Genomic DNA, 16,743 nt, shown 5'->3' on the forward strand with positions numbered 1-16,743 from the left:
GGCTGAAGCCAATGCAGAAGAAGATTCGGACGCTGAAGAGGAGAACATCTTCCAATCCCACCTTCCAGACCAGGAGCATGGGGGTGAGGAGGGGGGGGGAGGGGATGGATGAAGGCCCCACTGTTGTATTCATTCTGGAGGAGGTGCTTGTGCTGCCAATTGAATTGCCAGGCCCTTTCCTGAGTGGTATAAGTGTTGGTGGGACATTCCATGGTGTCTCACAGTCCGAGGCTGGGGATTACAGTGGGGTTCACTTCAACTGACAAAGCAGTCCTCCTGACACTTCTGGGGTGCAGGTCCGATTTTACTAACGCACAAATCTCGGTTACAACTTCTTTGCGGAAACGCAGCCTTCTCGCACAGTCTGCATCACTCGGGTGTAGGTATGAATGCCTGTCTCGATGTACCCGATGTGGGTAAGGCCTCCTGGACATCATCCTACGTGCTCTGAGGTTCCTCATGCGATGGCGTCGACTCAATTGTCTCCTCCGTAGCACCATCATGCAGAAGGCTTGCACGAGGTATGGCATTGTCAATGTTGCCCCCATGATTAAATTGTACCTTTGCAAGAAGCTCAAAACAGCAGGACAAGCTTCTTTGTTGTCTCTCTCCCCAAGGTCGATGCCCTAGTATGGACCACACCCTGGTCTGCGCATGCTCAATAGGCATGGCTTAGAACGGGAAGATAGACATTCAATGAGGACATTTGGGGCAACAAAGCCTAATGCAATTCTTTCATTTTAGATTTTTTTCAAAGTACCACCCCACCACCGACTGAATGTCTTCTCACCGGGATCGAGAGTCGACTGGCAGAATCACTCCCTCGCCCGGACACAGGGGCTCAGTAAACACACACCCCCTCGCCCCCCCGGGCTTCATTTAATGCTGCTGCATAGTGTAAGGGTTCTCATGCCTTCAGTTCAGCTTCCACACACCCCACACCCGCTTGGGCTTCTTTTGAAGCCGAGCCCCAAGCCCCTATGTCCGGGCGAGGGAGCGATTCTGCCGGCCGACGCTCCGACCCTCGAGCCCGGTGAGGAGATATTCGGTGGTGGCGTGGCACTTTGAAAAAAATCCAAACTTGAAGAATTGCATTCAACTTCCATTTTCTGCATTTTAAGTTTCAAAAAATTAAGCTTCATGATGCATATTTAAAGTGCTCTTGACACCCTCCAAAACTTCGCCTAAAAACAATGGCATCTTTCTGCGCGATTTTGTAATGTGCGCTGGTTTTCTTAAGTGCCCAGAAAGTTTTTTTGAGAGTGGTCACATACGCCGTCCTAGGAGAAATTTTGGCCAAACTTACATAAATGTGAAAAACTGGTGCAGACATCAGGTTACGCCTCCTATGAAGCAAAAAAAACCTAACCTAACAAAATCATAACTAACTGAGTTACGCTGGCGAACAATTTTTGGGGAAACTTGGATATTTTAATTTAGGCCAAAAAAAGCGGCACGCACCAAAAAAAATGGCACAGATAACTGGGGAAAATTGAGCCCATTGAAATGGGTTAAAGTTGTTCATTCCCAAGATGCTTTAGGGATTAAATGTGTCAGGGTACAATGTAGCTGACTGTGCTGCTTAACTTTTGCTGAAAGTGCAGGATGTGTGTTTTGTGGCGCCCTCAGTCCGACATGTGTGCAGTCGATGGGCCCCTGCACCCTGGAGAACCCTGCAAACCAGACAAATCCGGCCTGCTGCTCCACCTGCTTCTCCTTGGTCATCGGGAAGGAGATATATTGGAGACTTCCCTTATAGAGAGTATCGGTCATCTGCCAGATGGAGCGATGGGCAGAGAATTGAGATATATTAGAAATGTCTGCAGTTGCAGACTAGAAAGAGCCAGTAGCGTAGAAGTTGAGAGCTATGGTCACTTTTGTCTCAATGCTGAGAGCTGTCCTCAGCCTTGTGTGAGGCTCCAGATCTGGCCGCAGGACATTGCACAGCTCCCTCAGGATGTCTTTCCTAAATCGCAGCCTTCGCAGACATTGCTCACAACTGAGCTCCAGGAATGAAAACTGACATTGGTAAACCCTTGGACGGTAGGGCCTCCTTCCCGCAGGTTTGTGTTGGACCCCTCCGATGGCAGCTGCCTGACCGCCTTCTCCCGGGGTTCCTGCTGATGTTCCTGAGCCCTTGCAGGCTGCTACTGCTGCCAAGGCTCCTCACTCACTATCTGGTGTGGGGGGTCAGTGTACCTGACCCTCCTCCTCACACCATCTCCCTGCTGTCTGGCCTCTCGACGTTGAGGTCTGCGGCCATCTGCAGGTCCTTCTCCATGGCTGCTGCCTCCCTTGCCCGCTGCCTTTGGACCCGTTGCTGTCTTTGGACCGTTGCTGACGGCGTCAGCTTCTCCAGCGTGCCTCCCTGCCTCTCACAATGTGGACACGACATTCCCCTGCCAACACTGAGCCCATTAAGTCTGCAGGCTGGACCGTCACTGGCAGGCCTCTGTGGAGCAGAGAATGAAGCCCACAGGCCACGGCTAATCACTGAGACTGAAAAACTTTTCCCAGCTCTCCAAAAGTTCTCAGAAGTCCGATGCCGTTTGGGCAAATCCCTGCAAAGAAGTCCGCTAAATTTTCGGCACAAAAAACCCGATCCCAACGCACCTCCCGTCCTCCTTCGCTGGCAGTCTCGAGCAGCCCGGCAAAGTGCACCGACTCAAAACAGCTGGCGGGGGCACGGTCACAAAACCTGCAGCCTTTTTTGTCCTGAAAATAGGGGCTGGGGCGGAGCGGCAGCGGTGCGCACTCTGAGTGCATCGTCCCTGCCGCAAGCCCCACACCACCGCGGAGGTCGGGGGAGCGGGGCGCAAGTGGACACCGCCCCCAAAAAACTCCTGCGCTTATTATCGGTCGTAGCGGCGGCCATTGGATGCTGCCGCATTCCGGCAGTAACGGCCCTTATTGGGACCCTGAATTTTGGCCCCGACGGCTCTACCCAGTGGAAAAATGAGGTGATTGCGTTTATTGACATTGACATTGCGTGTGTCAAAGACTTGGTCGATCACAATCAAAGGATTAAGTTGCAAACCATATTTAGTTGTCAGATTTGAATGTTCTTACAACCGTTACTTTGTTGACAGCAAGGATTTAAGCAGCAGACACACCGACAGTGGCAAGGGAAATAATACACAAGTGACGTCACAGGATAGCTGGTAACTGATTTGGTTGGTAATGGTCACATCATTTTTCTTTGCTATTCAGGTTCGGGGCCGGTGTTTTTGTTTTGTTGTCTTTTAGTCTTTAACTAAGGGCAGGAGGGTATACTAAAAACTTTAGTTAATTAATTTAGTAAATGGAGGCAAGGCAGGGTAGCTCAGTCCCGTGGAATGCACATCCTGTGCTGGGTGGGAAGTCCTGGACGTTTCTCGTGAGGGAAGTGTTCCCAGCTACGGCAGCTCAAGATACGTGTTTCGGAGCTTCAGCAGCAGCTGGAGTCACTGTAGTGCATCCATGAGGCTGAGAAATTCGTTGATAGCATGTTTCCTGAGGTGGTCAACCCACAGCTTAAGAGTGTGTAGGCAGCGAGGGAATGGGTGACCGCCAGACAGAAGAGGAGGACCAGGCAGGTAGTGCAGGAGTCCCCTGAGTGCATCTCGCTCTCCAACCAGTATTCTGTTCTGAGTACTGGTGGGAGGTGATGGTTCTTCTGGGGAGTGCAGCAAGAGCCAAGTCCACGGCACCACGGGTAGGTCATCTGCACGGGGGGGGAGGGAGGAAGAAGAGCGGAAAAGCAATGGTGGTAGGGGATTCGATAGTTAGGGGAGCAGACAGGCGTTTCTGCAGCCGCAGACGTGACTCCAGGACAGTACGTTGCCTCCCTGGTGCCAGGGTCAAGAATGTCACCGAGTGGCTGCAGGGCATTCTGAGAGGGGAGGGTGAACAGCCACATCGGTACCAATGACATTGGAAGAGGAATGAAATCCTGTGGCAGATTTTAGGGAGCAAGGAGAGAGCTTAAAAAGCAGGACCCAAAAGGTAAATCTCCGGATTACTCCCGGTGCCCCATGCTAGTGAATACAGAAATAGGAGGATAGAGCAGAGGAATACATGGCTGGAGAGATGGTGTAGGAGGGAGGGCTTTAGATTCCTGAGGCATTGGAACCATTTCTGTGGGAGATGGGACCTGTACAAGCAAGACGGGTTGTACCTTAACAGAGTCGGGACCAATATCTTCGGGGGGGGGGTTTGTTAGGGAGGATTTAAACTAGCTTGGCAGGGGCTGGGAACCTGAGAGCATTGTCAGAGGGAGAGAAGCCAAGTTGGAAATGGAAGGCAGAAAATTAGTAAGCATGTTTGGAAGGTAGAGGAAACAAAGACGAGAAAATAGACAACAAAACAGTTTGGCAAGGGTAAATGGTAAATACCTTAATGCAAGGAGTCTCGGAAATAAGGCAGATGAGATAAAGGCACAGATAACACATGGGATTATGATATAGCCTTTACTGAGACATGACTGAAAGAAGGGCAGGAATGGCAGCACAACATTCCTGGTTACAGGGCTTTCAGACGGGATAGAAAGAGGGATAAAAAAGGAGTGGGGGGGTCGCAGTATTGATTAAAGAAACAATTACAGCTGTGAGGAGGGATGATATGTTAGATGGATCAACAAACAAGGCCATATGGGTTGAACTAAAGAACAAAAAAAGGCCAATCACACAGCTGGGAGTGTACTATAGACCCCCAAACAGTCCGAGGGAGATAGAAGAGCAAATTTTAGGCAAATTTCTGACAAATGCAAAAACAATAGGGCAGTAATAGTGGGGGATTTCAATTATCCTAATATTAACTGGGATACTATCAGTGTAAAAGGTACAGAGGGCACAGAATTCCTAAATTGTATTCTGGAGAACTCTTTTAGCCAATATTTAAAGCCCAACGAGAGGTGGGGGCGGGGGAGGGGAGGTGCAGCTCTGGATTTAGTGTTAGGGAATGAAGCTGGGCAGGTGGAAGGAGTATCAGCGGGAGAGCATTTTTGTGGTAGTGATCATAATTCAGTTAGTTTTAGCATAATTATGGATAAGGACAAAGAAAAAAACAGGAGTAAGGGTTCTAAATTGGGGGTTGGCCAATTTTACTCGAGAAGTGATTTAGCAAAAGTGGACTGGAAACAGTTATTTGAAGATAAATCAGTGCCAGAGCAATGGGAGGCATTCAAGACAGAGGTACATGGAGTTTAGGGTAAACAGGTTCCCAAAAGCAAAAGGGTACAACTGCCAAATTTTGAGCCCCCTGGATGACAAGGTGCATACAGATAAGATAAGGCAAAAAATGGAAGCCCACATCAGATATCGTGAGCTCAATACTGCAGAAAGCCTAGAAGAATATAGAAAGTGCAGGGATGAAATTAAGAAGGAAATTAGGAAAGCAAAAAACGGGCATGAAGAAATACTGGCAAGTAGAATCAAAGAAAACACAAAGATGTTTTACAATTGCATAAATAGCAAAAGGATAACTAAGGAAAGAGTAGGGTTTATTAGGGACCAAAATGGTGATCTATGTATGGAGGCGGAGTACGTGGGTAACGTACTAAATTTGCAGCTGTCTTCACAAAAGAGGGGGACAATGCCAACGTTGAATTCAGGATGAATATAGTGAAATATAGGATGGAATAAACATAGCAAGAGAGGAAGTATTAAGGGGTTTAGCATTCTTGAAAGTAGCTAAATCGCCAGTACACGATGAAATATTTCCAAGGCTATTAAAAGAAGCAAGGGAGGAAACTGTAGAGGCTCTGACCATCATTTTCCAATCCTCCCTGGCTACAGGAGTGGTTTCAAAGGATTGGAGAATTGCTAACATTGTACCATTGTTTAAAAAGGGAGGAAGGGATACACCGAGCAATTACAAGCCAGTTAGTTTAACCTTGGTGGTGGGCAAATTACTGGAATCAATTCTGACCAACAGTTTAAACATTTATTTAGAAAGACACAGATTAATCAAGAATTAACTGCGCAGATAGCAGTTAACGGATACGATGTAATTGGCATCACGGAGACATGGCTTCAGGGTGACCAAGGCTGGGAACTCAACATCCAAGGGTATTCAACATTTAGGAAGGATAGACAGAGAGGAAAAGGAGATGGGGCGGCGTTGCTGGTTAAAGAGGAAATTAATGCAATAGTAAGGACGGACATTAGCCTGGATGATGTGGAATCGGTATGGGTGGAGCTGCGGAATACCAAAGGGTAGAAAATGCTAGTGGGAGTTGTGTATAGACCAACAAACAGTAGTAGTGAGGTTGGGGACAGCATCAAACAAGAAATAAGGGATGTGTGCAATAAAGGTACAGCAGTTATCATGGGCGACTTTAATCTACATATTGATTGGGCTAACCAAACTGGTAGCAATGCGGTGGAGGAGGATTTCCTGGAGTGTATTAGAGATGGTTTTCTCGACCAATATGTCGAGTAACCAACTAGAGAGCTGGCCATCCTAGACTGGGTGATGTGTAATGAGAAGGGACTAATTAGCAATCTTGTTGTGCCAGGCCCCTTGGGGAAGAGTGACCATAATATGGTAGAATTCTTTATTAAGATGGAGAGTGACACAGTTAATTCAGAAACTAGGGTCCTGAACTTAAGGAAAGGTAACTTCCACGATATGAAGCGTGAATTGGCTAGAATAGACTGGCAAAGGACACTTAAAGGGTTAATGGTGGATAAGCAATGGCAAACATTTAAAGATCACATGGATGAACTTCAGCAATTGTACATCCCTGTCTGGAGTAAAAATAAAATGGGGAAGGTGGCTCAACTGTGGCTAACAAGGGAAATTAAGGATAGGGTTAAAACCAAGGAAGAGGCATATAAATTGGCTAGAAAAAGCAACAAACCTGAGGACTGGGAGAAATTTAGAATTCAACAGAGGAGGACTAAGGATTTAATTAAAAAGGGGAAAATAGAGTATGAGAGGAAGCTTGCAGAGAACATTAAAAACTGACTGCAAATGCTTCTATAAATATGTGAAGAGAAAAAGATTAGTGAAGACAAACGTAGGTCCCTTGCAGTCAGATTCAGGTGAATTTATAATGGGGAACAAAGAAATGGCAAACCAATTGAACAAATATTTTGGTTCTGTCTTCACGAAGGAAAACACAAATAACCTTCCGAATATACTCGGGGATAGTGGGTCTAGTGAGAAGGAGGAACTGAAGGAGATCCTTATTAGACGGAAAATTGTGTTAGGGAAATTGAAGGTCGATAAATCCCTGGGGCCTGATAGTCTGCATCTCAGAGTACTTAAGGAAGTGGCCCTTGAAATAGTGGATGCATTGGTGATCATTTTCCAACAGTCTATTGACTCTGGATCAGTTCCTATGGACTGGAGGGTAGCTAATGTAACACCATTTTTAAAAAAAGGAGGGAGAGAGAAAACTGGTAATTATAGACCGGTTAGCCTGACATCAGTAGTGCGGAAAATGTTGGAATCAATCATTAAGGATGAAATAGCAGCGCATTTGGAAAAAGTGACAGGATCGGTCCAAGTCAGCATGGATTTATGAAAGGGAAATCATACTTGACGAATCTTCTGGAATTCTTTGAGGATGTAACTAGCAGAGTGGACAAGGGAGAACCAGTGGATGTGGTGTATTTGGACTTTCAAAAGGCTTTTGACAAAGTCCCGCACAAGAGATTGGTGTGCAAAATCAAAGCACATGGTATTGGGCGTAATGTACTGACGTGGATAGAGAACTGGTTGGCAGACAGGAAGCAGAGAGTCGGGATAAACGGGTCCTTTTCAGAATGGCAGGCAGTAACTAGTGGAGTGCCGCAGGGCTCAGTGCTGGGAGCCCTGCTCTTTACAATATACATTAATGATTTAGATGAAGGAATTGAGTGTAATATCTCCAAGTTTGCAGATGACACTAAACTGGGTGGTGGTGTGAGCTGTGAGGAGGACGCTAAGAGGCTGCATAGTGACTTGGACAGGTTAGGTGAGTAGGCAAATGCATGGCAGATGCAGTATAATGTGGATAAATGAGGTTATCCATTTTGGGGACAAAAACACGAAGGCAGAATATTATCTGAATCGCAACAGATTAGGAAAAGGGGAGGTGCAACCGAGACCTGGGTGTCATGGTTCATCAGTCATTAAAGTTGGCATGCAGGTACAGCAGGCGGTGAAGAAGGCAAATGGTATGTTGGCCTTCATAGCTAGGGGATTTGAGTATAGGAGCAGGGGGGTCTTACTGCAGTTGTACAGGGCCTTGATGAGGCCTCACCTGGAATATTGTGTTCAGTTTTGGTCTCCTAATCTGAGGAAGGATGTTCTTGCCATTGAGGGAGTGCAGCGAAGGTTCACCAGACTGATTCCAAGGATGGCTGGACCGACATATGAGGAGAGACTGGATCAACTGGGCCTTTATTCATTGGAGTTTAGAAGGATGAGAGGGGATCTCATAGAAACGTATAAGATTCTGACGAGACTGGACAGGTTAGATGCGGGAAGAATGTTCCCGATGTTGGGGAAGTCCAGAACCAGGGGACATAGTCTTAGGATAAGGGGTAGGCCATTTAGGACTGAGATGAGGAGAAACTTCTTCACTCAGAGAGTTGTTAACCTGTGGAATTCCCTGCCGCAGAGAGTTGTTGATGCCAGTTCATTGGATATATTCAAGAGGGAGTTAGATATGGCCCTTACGTCTAAATAGATCAAGGGGTATGGAGAGAAAGCAGGAAAGGGGTACTGAGGGAATGATCAGCCATGATCTTATTGAATGGCGGTGCAGGCTCGAAGGGCCGAATGGCCTACTCCTGCAACTATTTTCTATGTTTCTATGTTTCGAAGGTCAGTCAGCATGGGTTTGTTAAGGGAAGGTCGTGTCTGAGTAACTTGAGATCTTTGAGGAAGTCGATGAGGGGAGCGTGTTTGATGTAATTTACATGGAGTTTAGCAAGGCTTTTGATAAAGTCCCACATGTTAGGCTGATCAAAAGAGTAAAAACACATGGGATCCAAGGGAGGATGGCACATTGGACCAAAATTGGTTCAGTGGCAGGAAGCAAAGGGTAATGGTTGATGGGTGTATTTGCGATTGGAAGGCTGTTTCCAGTGGGGTTCCACAGGGCTCAGTCCCTTGCTTTTTGTCGTATATATTAATGATTTAGACTTAAATGCAGGGGGCATGATATAGAAATTTGCAGATGATACAAAAATTGGCCTTGTGGTTGACATTGAGGAGCAAAGCTCTAGACTGCAGGAAGATAGCGACGAACTGGTCAGTTGGGTAGAAAAGTGGCAAATGGAATTCAATCCAGAAAAGTGTGAGGTTATGCATTGTCGGAGGGGCAACAAGGCAAGGGAATACACAATAAATGGGAGGATACTGAGAGGTGTGGAGCAACAGAGGGATCTTGGAGTATATGTCCACAGATCCTTAAAGGCAGGACAGGTCGATAAGGCATACGGGAATGCTTTCCCTTATTAACCAAGGCATAGAATACAGGGGCAGGGAGGTTATGCTAGAAATGTATACCACACGAGTTAGGCCACAGCTGGAGTACTGCATGCGGTTCTGGTCACCACATTACAGGAAGGATGTGATTGCAGGTGCAGGTGCAGAGGAGATTTATGAGGATATTACCAGGATTGGAAAACTTTAGCTATGAGGAAAAATTGGATAGGCTGGGATTGTTTTCCTTGGAACAGAGGAGGCTGAGGGGAGATTTAATTGAGTTGTATAATATTATGAGGTAGAGTGGTTAGGAAGGACCTATTTCCCTTAGCAGAGGGATCAATAACCAGAGGGCATAGATTTAAAGTAGTTGGTAGAAGGATTGGAGGGGAGAAGAGGAAACGTTTCTTCACCCAGAGGGCAGTGGGAGTCCGGAACTCACTGCCTGAAAGGGTGGTAGAGGCAGAAACCCTCATCACATTTAAAAAGTACTTGGATGTGCACTTAAAGAGCCAGAATCTACAGGGTTACGGACCTAGTGCTGGAAGGTGGGATTAGGCTGGGTAGCTCTTTTACAATCGGCACAGATTCTATGACTAGCAGTGGTAGCTTGAAACTCGTGTCATGGGTCACTACTCCTGTGAGTTTCCTGAAGCATTTCTCAATGTCATACACCACACTCACTGCATCCACCTAATGATTCTAATTAAAAATACATTCCATTCATAAATCCTACCAGAATTGTTAATTCTACACAAGTAATCCATAAAAACTGGCACTGCAGAGCATGTCAATTCTTTGCATTCATTTAAATGTCTGGCTGAGCATGGGATTTATATGACACAGCACCATATGTTAATTGCAACAAAGATAAAATAGGGTAGCAATTCATGTCCACCCGAAACGGGGTGCACCTATTGCTCTTTGGCTGCCATTACCGGCGCAATGGTTGCGACCGCCATTTGAGCGAAATTCAGCAATTTTTTTTTAGTGGCGGCCAGCGGGAATCGGCAGTTTGCAATGGTGTGGGTGGGGAGTGGGGAGCAGCCTTTGGACCAGGGAATTCACCTTCTGGTGATTTGCTCTTAACGAGCCAGCTGGTCCCTGGCCTTCTTAAGGATGAACAACATCATTCGATTGATGAAAGTGAGTACCTGTTCCACCAACTGCCAACCTTCCATCTGCGAGCCTCTCCTTCATCCTTCTCTCATTTCCCACCTTCACTATATAGTCACTGAAGCAGCATTTCATTGTTGAGACCTCTACATATATATATATGTGTGTTCTCGCAATGGAGGCTCCCTTTCATGTCACAGTTACAGCTGCATGTCAGGGACACACACGTGCACTCATTTCTGAGGCCTCATGACACTGTCACTCGGGAACCATTCTTTGTTTTGCAGGCCAAGGTTGCGCACAACCGAATGGAGCAAAGGAGGACTGGTGATGGGAAGGCTCAGCTTCATATCCTTACACCTTTAGAAGAGAGGGTCCAGACGCTAGTGGGCAGACATGCTGCCTTCCCTGTGGCCTCCGGTATCACCGATCCCCCTGTGGGCAGCATGGGTAAGTGAAGGCCCTCCTTTAATACTATCTCTCCCTGAAAGCGCCAGCGCCTACTGTGCCTTTCCTTCTGAAAGTGTGTAAGTTGCAGCCTCCATGAATCAATTCCCTACCCCGCCCCCTATCACTGCCGCCCTTGTGCCATTTATGCTTGCAGATGAGAGGCCGAGTGAGAGCCAAAGCAAGGATCATAGGACTAGTGCGAGTGGAAGGGCAAGGCAGGACGACAGCCTTGAGGGCAGTGGCAGCCGAGGCCAGGGAGAGGATGAGGTTGAGACTGAGAGGTGAGGCCTGGAGGACAGCCAAGAGGGCAGTGACAGCCATGGTGATCCTGACACCCTGGAGGATATTGGGAGCTGGAGCCTGGATGAGAACCTGGAGCCCAGTCCATCTGTTGGCACCATATAAGATGAGGCAATTAAGAGGGGGACACTGCTGTCAGCACCGCATCACTGCTTCCTACAGTCACACACGTCAGCTCAGATACTGGGAGTACGCGGTCAGATCTAGTAGCCATAGCAGAGGTGTTGTTGCACCGAGGCCTAGCGGGCCACAGCATGGTGACGGGCAGAGGGAACCTCAGGTGCCATCTCTCCGGGGGCCAGCCCTTCAATGTTGGGGTTTATGAAAGAAGGGTGGAGGCCATGCATTCCCAGATGTTGAGGGCAGTGGCAAGGGTGCCGGACAGGCTGTCAGAAGTGGTGAGGAGCGTGGAGGAGTCCGCCTTCTGCATTGTCGACAGCTCTGCGCACACCATGGAGCCCATCATTGCCAGTGTGCAGGTGATGTGGAGTGTTTATTAAGGCACACTGCACTAGTTTGCCCCTCAGCTCCTGCCTAATGCTACAGTTTTTCTCCAGGAATTGAAATCTGCTGCATGCTATAGGTGAAAATTCCTGATATTGCAAATCTTTCACATTTAATTTGCACTCACAGTGCCAAGCAGAGTTCGATTCACAAAGCAAAGCAGCAGCAGCAGATAAGAGCTGGGAGCAAGTCAAGGAACGTGAAGCAGAGCCATTACAACTAAGGTACGGTGGCTCATAAGAAGGTCTATATGAAGTTTGATAAGTTTAAAACCTCACTGTTTTTCACAAACTCAGATAAGGGGACATTAAGCCACGATGCTGATGTTCAATGTGAATGGTTGACATGTATGATACTCCTTTTTCTGTTTCAATTTCTATTTACCACATAACGTGGCTAACTTATTTTATTCATTGAAATAAAATTAGGTGATAGGAATAAACAATATATACGGGTAGCGTGGCAGCATGGCGGCCCTGACCTGCGAGAAACCACCAGCAGCAGGTTTGGGCCATAAAAGGAGCGTACCACTACAGGGTGCAGCGCGAGCCTGTCCGGGAGGGCGACGGCCGTGAATAGGGCGACTGGATTGGACGTCACCATAATCCAGGTCGGTGATTGAAGCGTGGGGAGGTACAGCAGGAGCAGCGAGGTCGGGCAAAGGAGTGGCGAGAGATTGTAGAGGGACGTGATTGGGGCCCAGGAGAGGAGTGAGCTCAGGGCTCAGAAGAGACGAGGGCCCAGGGGCAGCACGTGCCAGCCCACACTGCGGTATGTGTGAGCACTAGGTCTGTGCAGTTGAGCTGGGGGTCTCCAGTCGTCTTGGTGAATCCTTGCCACTGGACCAAGACCTAGCTTTGTCAAGCCCATGTGGTGGCTGATGTGCAGTGGCCACCACACGTTAAAAAAATCCACGCACAGGCATCTTCCACCCTTCAATATGCAGTTTGAGATCTGGAATATTAGGTCCTTCACCGAAACACCTGTGAACTCATTGAACTCATCCCTTTTTGGTGTGGAAGCGACTTATCCTTGATCTGAGGGACCACCTAAGAAGATATACTGGCAGCTCTTCAAATTTCTCATAGTATTTAGGATCATTGTCTAGTAAAATGTCATGTCCCCAAGCCAAACCTTTGTACTGAGCCCCCACAAAGCAAATACTGACCCCGATTATGAGGATCTCACGTCTGGGGAGCAGGAGGAGCCCGGGGCGGCAGAGGCCCAGACTTCCTTTGTGGAGCCAGGAGGACAGGCCTGCTCCTCCTGGCTCCCCTATGGAAAGGTTCTTTTAAACTCACCATCAGAGGCCCCACTGGCTTCCCGAGAGCTTTAGCCGGCGGGGCAGCTCCAGAAGGTTCGTCATTCAAGAGCGGCTTAAAGTGACACCGGGGTCCCATGCACATCATGGGAACCCGATTTGCATTTGTTAATGAGCCTCATCCACCACCAAAATGAGCAGCATTAAAATGGGATATCATTGGGAACGGAGCGGGAAATGGAGCCGCTGCATGTTAACTGCTCCCCCACTCCTTTCCCGCCGGTCAGAGTTAAAATTCCCCTAACAGTGATCCTGCAATTGATCTAATGGTTCTCATATACGTAGCAGACAAGCAAGAGGCAACATGAGCCTGGAGGAGTGATTCTAACCCTACCCGCTCGGCTGGTAGGCAGTTAAAATCGGCCGGGTGACTTACCAGCCGAAGTCCTGCCTGGATCCCAAAACCTTTAACTTTAACCTGCTCTTCTCAACAGGCAACAAAACTACCCGCCTGAAGCCGGCAAGGTGCTTCTTTAAATATCCAATTACATCATCCTACCCCGACTGTAAATTTAACCATGACCTAAGTGGAGAAGCCGTGTGGCTTTCCCGGCAGGTTGCAGGGAGAGGATACAACACCACAAGAGGCTAGTAAGATAAGTTGTTTTACTTTACTTGAGGGACTAGGAGCAGGTGGATGATCCTCTAGACCTCACAAGAAACATTTTGGCCTCTCCTGTCCCATGCTACCCACTCACTGGACCCTTCCGGAAACCCCGACCCGTGACTGACCTTCTTGCTGACGAGCTTCCCTTTGGAGCCGGCTGGTGACTCCATTCCGCCAGAAGTTACACGCCCATCCACCAACTCAACTCCTTGCTCGTTTCGCTGGGCAGCTGACAAGCCGAGAGATGAGGACTGGGAGTCCAAATTGCCCGTAGCTGACACTGCTGAGGCCAGAGGGGTTAGCGCACATCCTGCCACCCCCCTGAATCCCATTCCAAGTTAAAATTGGGGCTTAGGTTTTTGCACAGATTAGGATCTGCCTCAGGGCTCCTGTGAAGGTAAAATTGTACAACAATGAAAGTCTTATGCCTGAATCACAGGTAAGAGATATGCCCCCGGAATTACATGATTGACGTGATGTTTCTGTTGCAGAAAGCAATCTCAATTTCTGTCAGTATAATGGGGTTCTGGAGCAGCTACTTGATTGATTGATTGACTAATAGATCTCTGACCTGGATGATGCTTACAAATGACCAACAAGCACCTAGAACAATCAATGACATAAAAGTTGAGCGCAGTTGTCATCTTCACCAAGAAAGCATTACTACTACTAGACTGTCCTACAGATCTACCTGCAATTCTGTTTGAGAAAAGTCTGTTTCAAAACCACCGAAGGCAAAAAAAGAAACCACTCAACAAGATCAGAAAGCTACTTCTGGGACAATTTACTCTTGGATGTGTTTCCTCTGTTCACATACCTGCCTCCTCTACTGCATCCAAAATAGTAATGTACAGCCTAAGGTTCTTCTGCTCTGTTCGTTGCATGTTGAGGTTAGATATCCCTGTCTATGTGATCTGCTCTGTATTTAGCTCAATCTTCAGCTCCTGTAACGTGCATCAGTCATTTGTTCTCCACAGATAGAAAACTGAAATCAATTGATGGAGGAAATTTTGCTCCAATGAACACTTTTTATTTTAAGAGGTAAAAATTAATGCAGCGTAAAATTAGGGGTAGAAAATATACCATGGACTCATCAGTGGCTTGTGCCAATCGATTAAAAAAAAATAGATTTGCACATTTTGAAAGTTTGTTTGTTTGTGTAGCACCATAAAAATTGAGAATAATTATCTTCAATTAGTTCTCTTATTCATGTAATAGGTGTAAACTTACATTTTGTTGCATGTGCTCAGGACAGGACCCCCTCAAGAAAACATGACTATACGTTATAATTTTATAACCTTATGTTTGTAAGCCTCCTCGGAATGCATTCACAGCTGATTGAGCATCATTTTGAGAGAATCATGCTTTAATCAGCAAGTCAACCCCTCCTTTAGAAGATAGAGAATGCACAAAACCTCATTGTTAAGTCCATAATAAAGTAATGTGATTGAATACTGTAGACGTGAGTAAGTGTGACCTTAGCTCTTTATTCTAACTCCAGAGTGCCAGTACAGCATGGGAAGCCTACTTAGATACAGTGCTCCCACGGAATGCTGGGATCTCTTGGGACTCCAACAGATACGTCCTCTGGTGATGGTAGAATGCTGGTTACATAGAGTTGCATACATAACATTACCCCCTCCCAAAGTCAATAGTACACTTATTTATAGGGTGAGACGATCTGGGACTTTTCGCTCTCTAGTCGATCGTCTCGGTACAAATGCAGGTGCAGGTGAGTAGTTTGGGTCTTCGCTGGGCTGCTGCACAGTTGGTCTTGCTGGGTTGCCGGGGATGATGAGTTAGCTTCGTGGTCAACCGTGATGTCGGTTGCCACTTGCGTGTGTGTTGGAGGGTCGAAGTTGGTGGTGTCCTCTTCAGGTTGCTCATGGCTGTCTCTGAATCGCAGTTTGGGTTAGTCCAAATGCTTTCTGCAAGTTAGTCCATTTGAGAGTTTGATCTGAAACACCCTACTCCCTTCTTTGGCTATGACAGTGCCAGCAAGCCATTTGGGACCATGTCCATAGTTGAGTACAAATACATTGACTTCAATATCGTGTGACAAATTTGCGCGATCATGGTACATGCTTTGTTGATGCTGCCTGTCCTCGATGTGATATGGAGATCAGGACGGAGGGGAGAGAGCCTTGTTTTGAGCGCCCTTTTCATGAGCAGCTCGGCTGGGGGAACCCTGCTGAGAGAGTGAGGTCTGGTGCGGTAGCTGAGCAGGAAGAATGTTCCCAATGTTGAGGAAGTCCAGAACCAGGGGTCACAGTCTAAGGATAAGGGGTAAGCCATTTAGGACCGAGATGAGGAGAAACTTCTTCACCCAGAGAGTGGTGAACCTGTGGAATTCTCTACCACAGAAAGTTGTTGAGGCCAATTCACTAAATATATTCAAGAAGGAGTTAGATGAAGTCCTTACTACTAGGGGGATCAAGGGGTATGGCGAGAAAGCAGGAATGGGGTACTGAAGTTGCATGTTCAGCCATGAACTCATTGAATGGCGGTGCAAGCTCGAAGGGCCGAATGGCCTACTCCTGCACCTATTTTCTATGTTTCTATGACTCGGGACAGGCGGGTCTGCAGGGAGCTTTCCGACACGTATTTCAAGCTTTGCTTGATGGTTTGGACTGCCTGTTCTGTCTAGCCATTAGATGCGGGCTTGAATGGGGCCAATGTGACATGCTTGATCCCATTGCCGGTCATGAATTCCTTGAATTCAGCGCTGGTGAAGCACGGCCCGTTGTCGCTGACAAGGACATCAGGCAGGCCGTGCGTGGCAAACATGGCTCGTAGGTTTTCGATGGTGGCAGTGGACATGCTTACAGACATTATTACACACTCAATCCACTTTGAATAAGCATCCACAACAACCAAGAACATTTTGCCTAGAAGCGGGCCAGCGAAGTCAACGTGGATCCTAGACCACGGTTTGGAGGGCCATGACCACAGATTTAGCGGTGCCTCCCTGGGTGCATTGCTCAGTTGAGAGCAAGTGTTGCATTGTTGCACACAAGACTCCAAATCTGAGTCGATGCCGGGC

At 47.4% G+C, this 16,743-nt stretch overlaps 1 long non-coding RNA gene across 1 annotated transcript; it reads left to right on the top strand.

Moving 5' to 3' along the window:
* The first annotated feature begins 10,826 nt into the window (after positions 1-10,826).
* LOC139262074 (uncharacterized) lies at positions 10,827-14,555 on the top strand. Its single transcript, XR_011592882.1, has 3 exons — positions 10,827-10,968; positions 11,902-11,996; positions 14,192-14,555. It is a non-coding gene; the product is annotated as an uncharacterized lncRNA (long non-coding RNA).
* Positions 14,556-16,743: the final 2,188 nt, after the last annotated feature.

The sequence above is a fragment of the Pristiophorus japonicus genome, chromosome 4 (genome assembly GCF_044704955.1).
Source record: "Pristiophorus japonicus isolate sPriJap1 chromosome 4, sPriJap1.hap1, whole genome shotgun sequence".
In the NCBI taxonomy this organism is placed as follows: Eukaryota; Metazoa; Chordata; class Chondrichthyes; family Pristiophoridae; genus Pristiophorus; species Pristiophorus japonicus.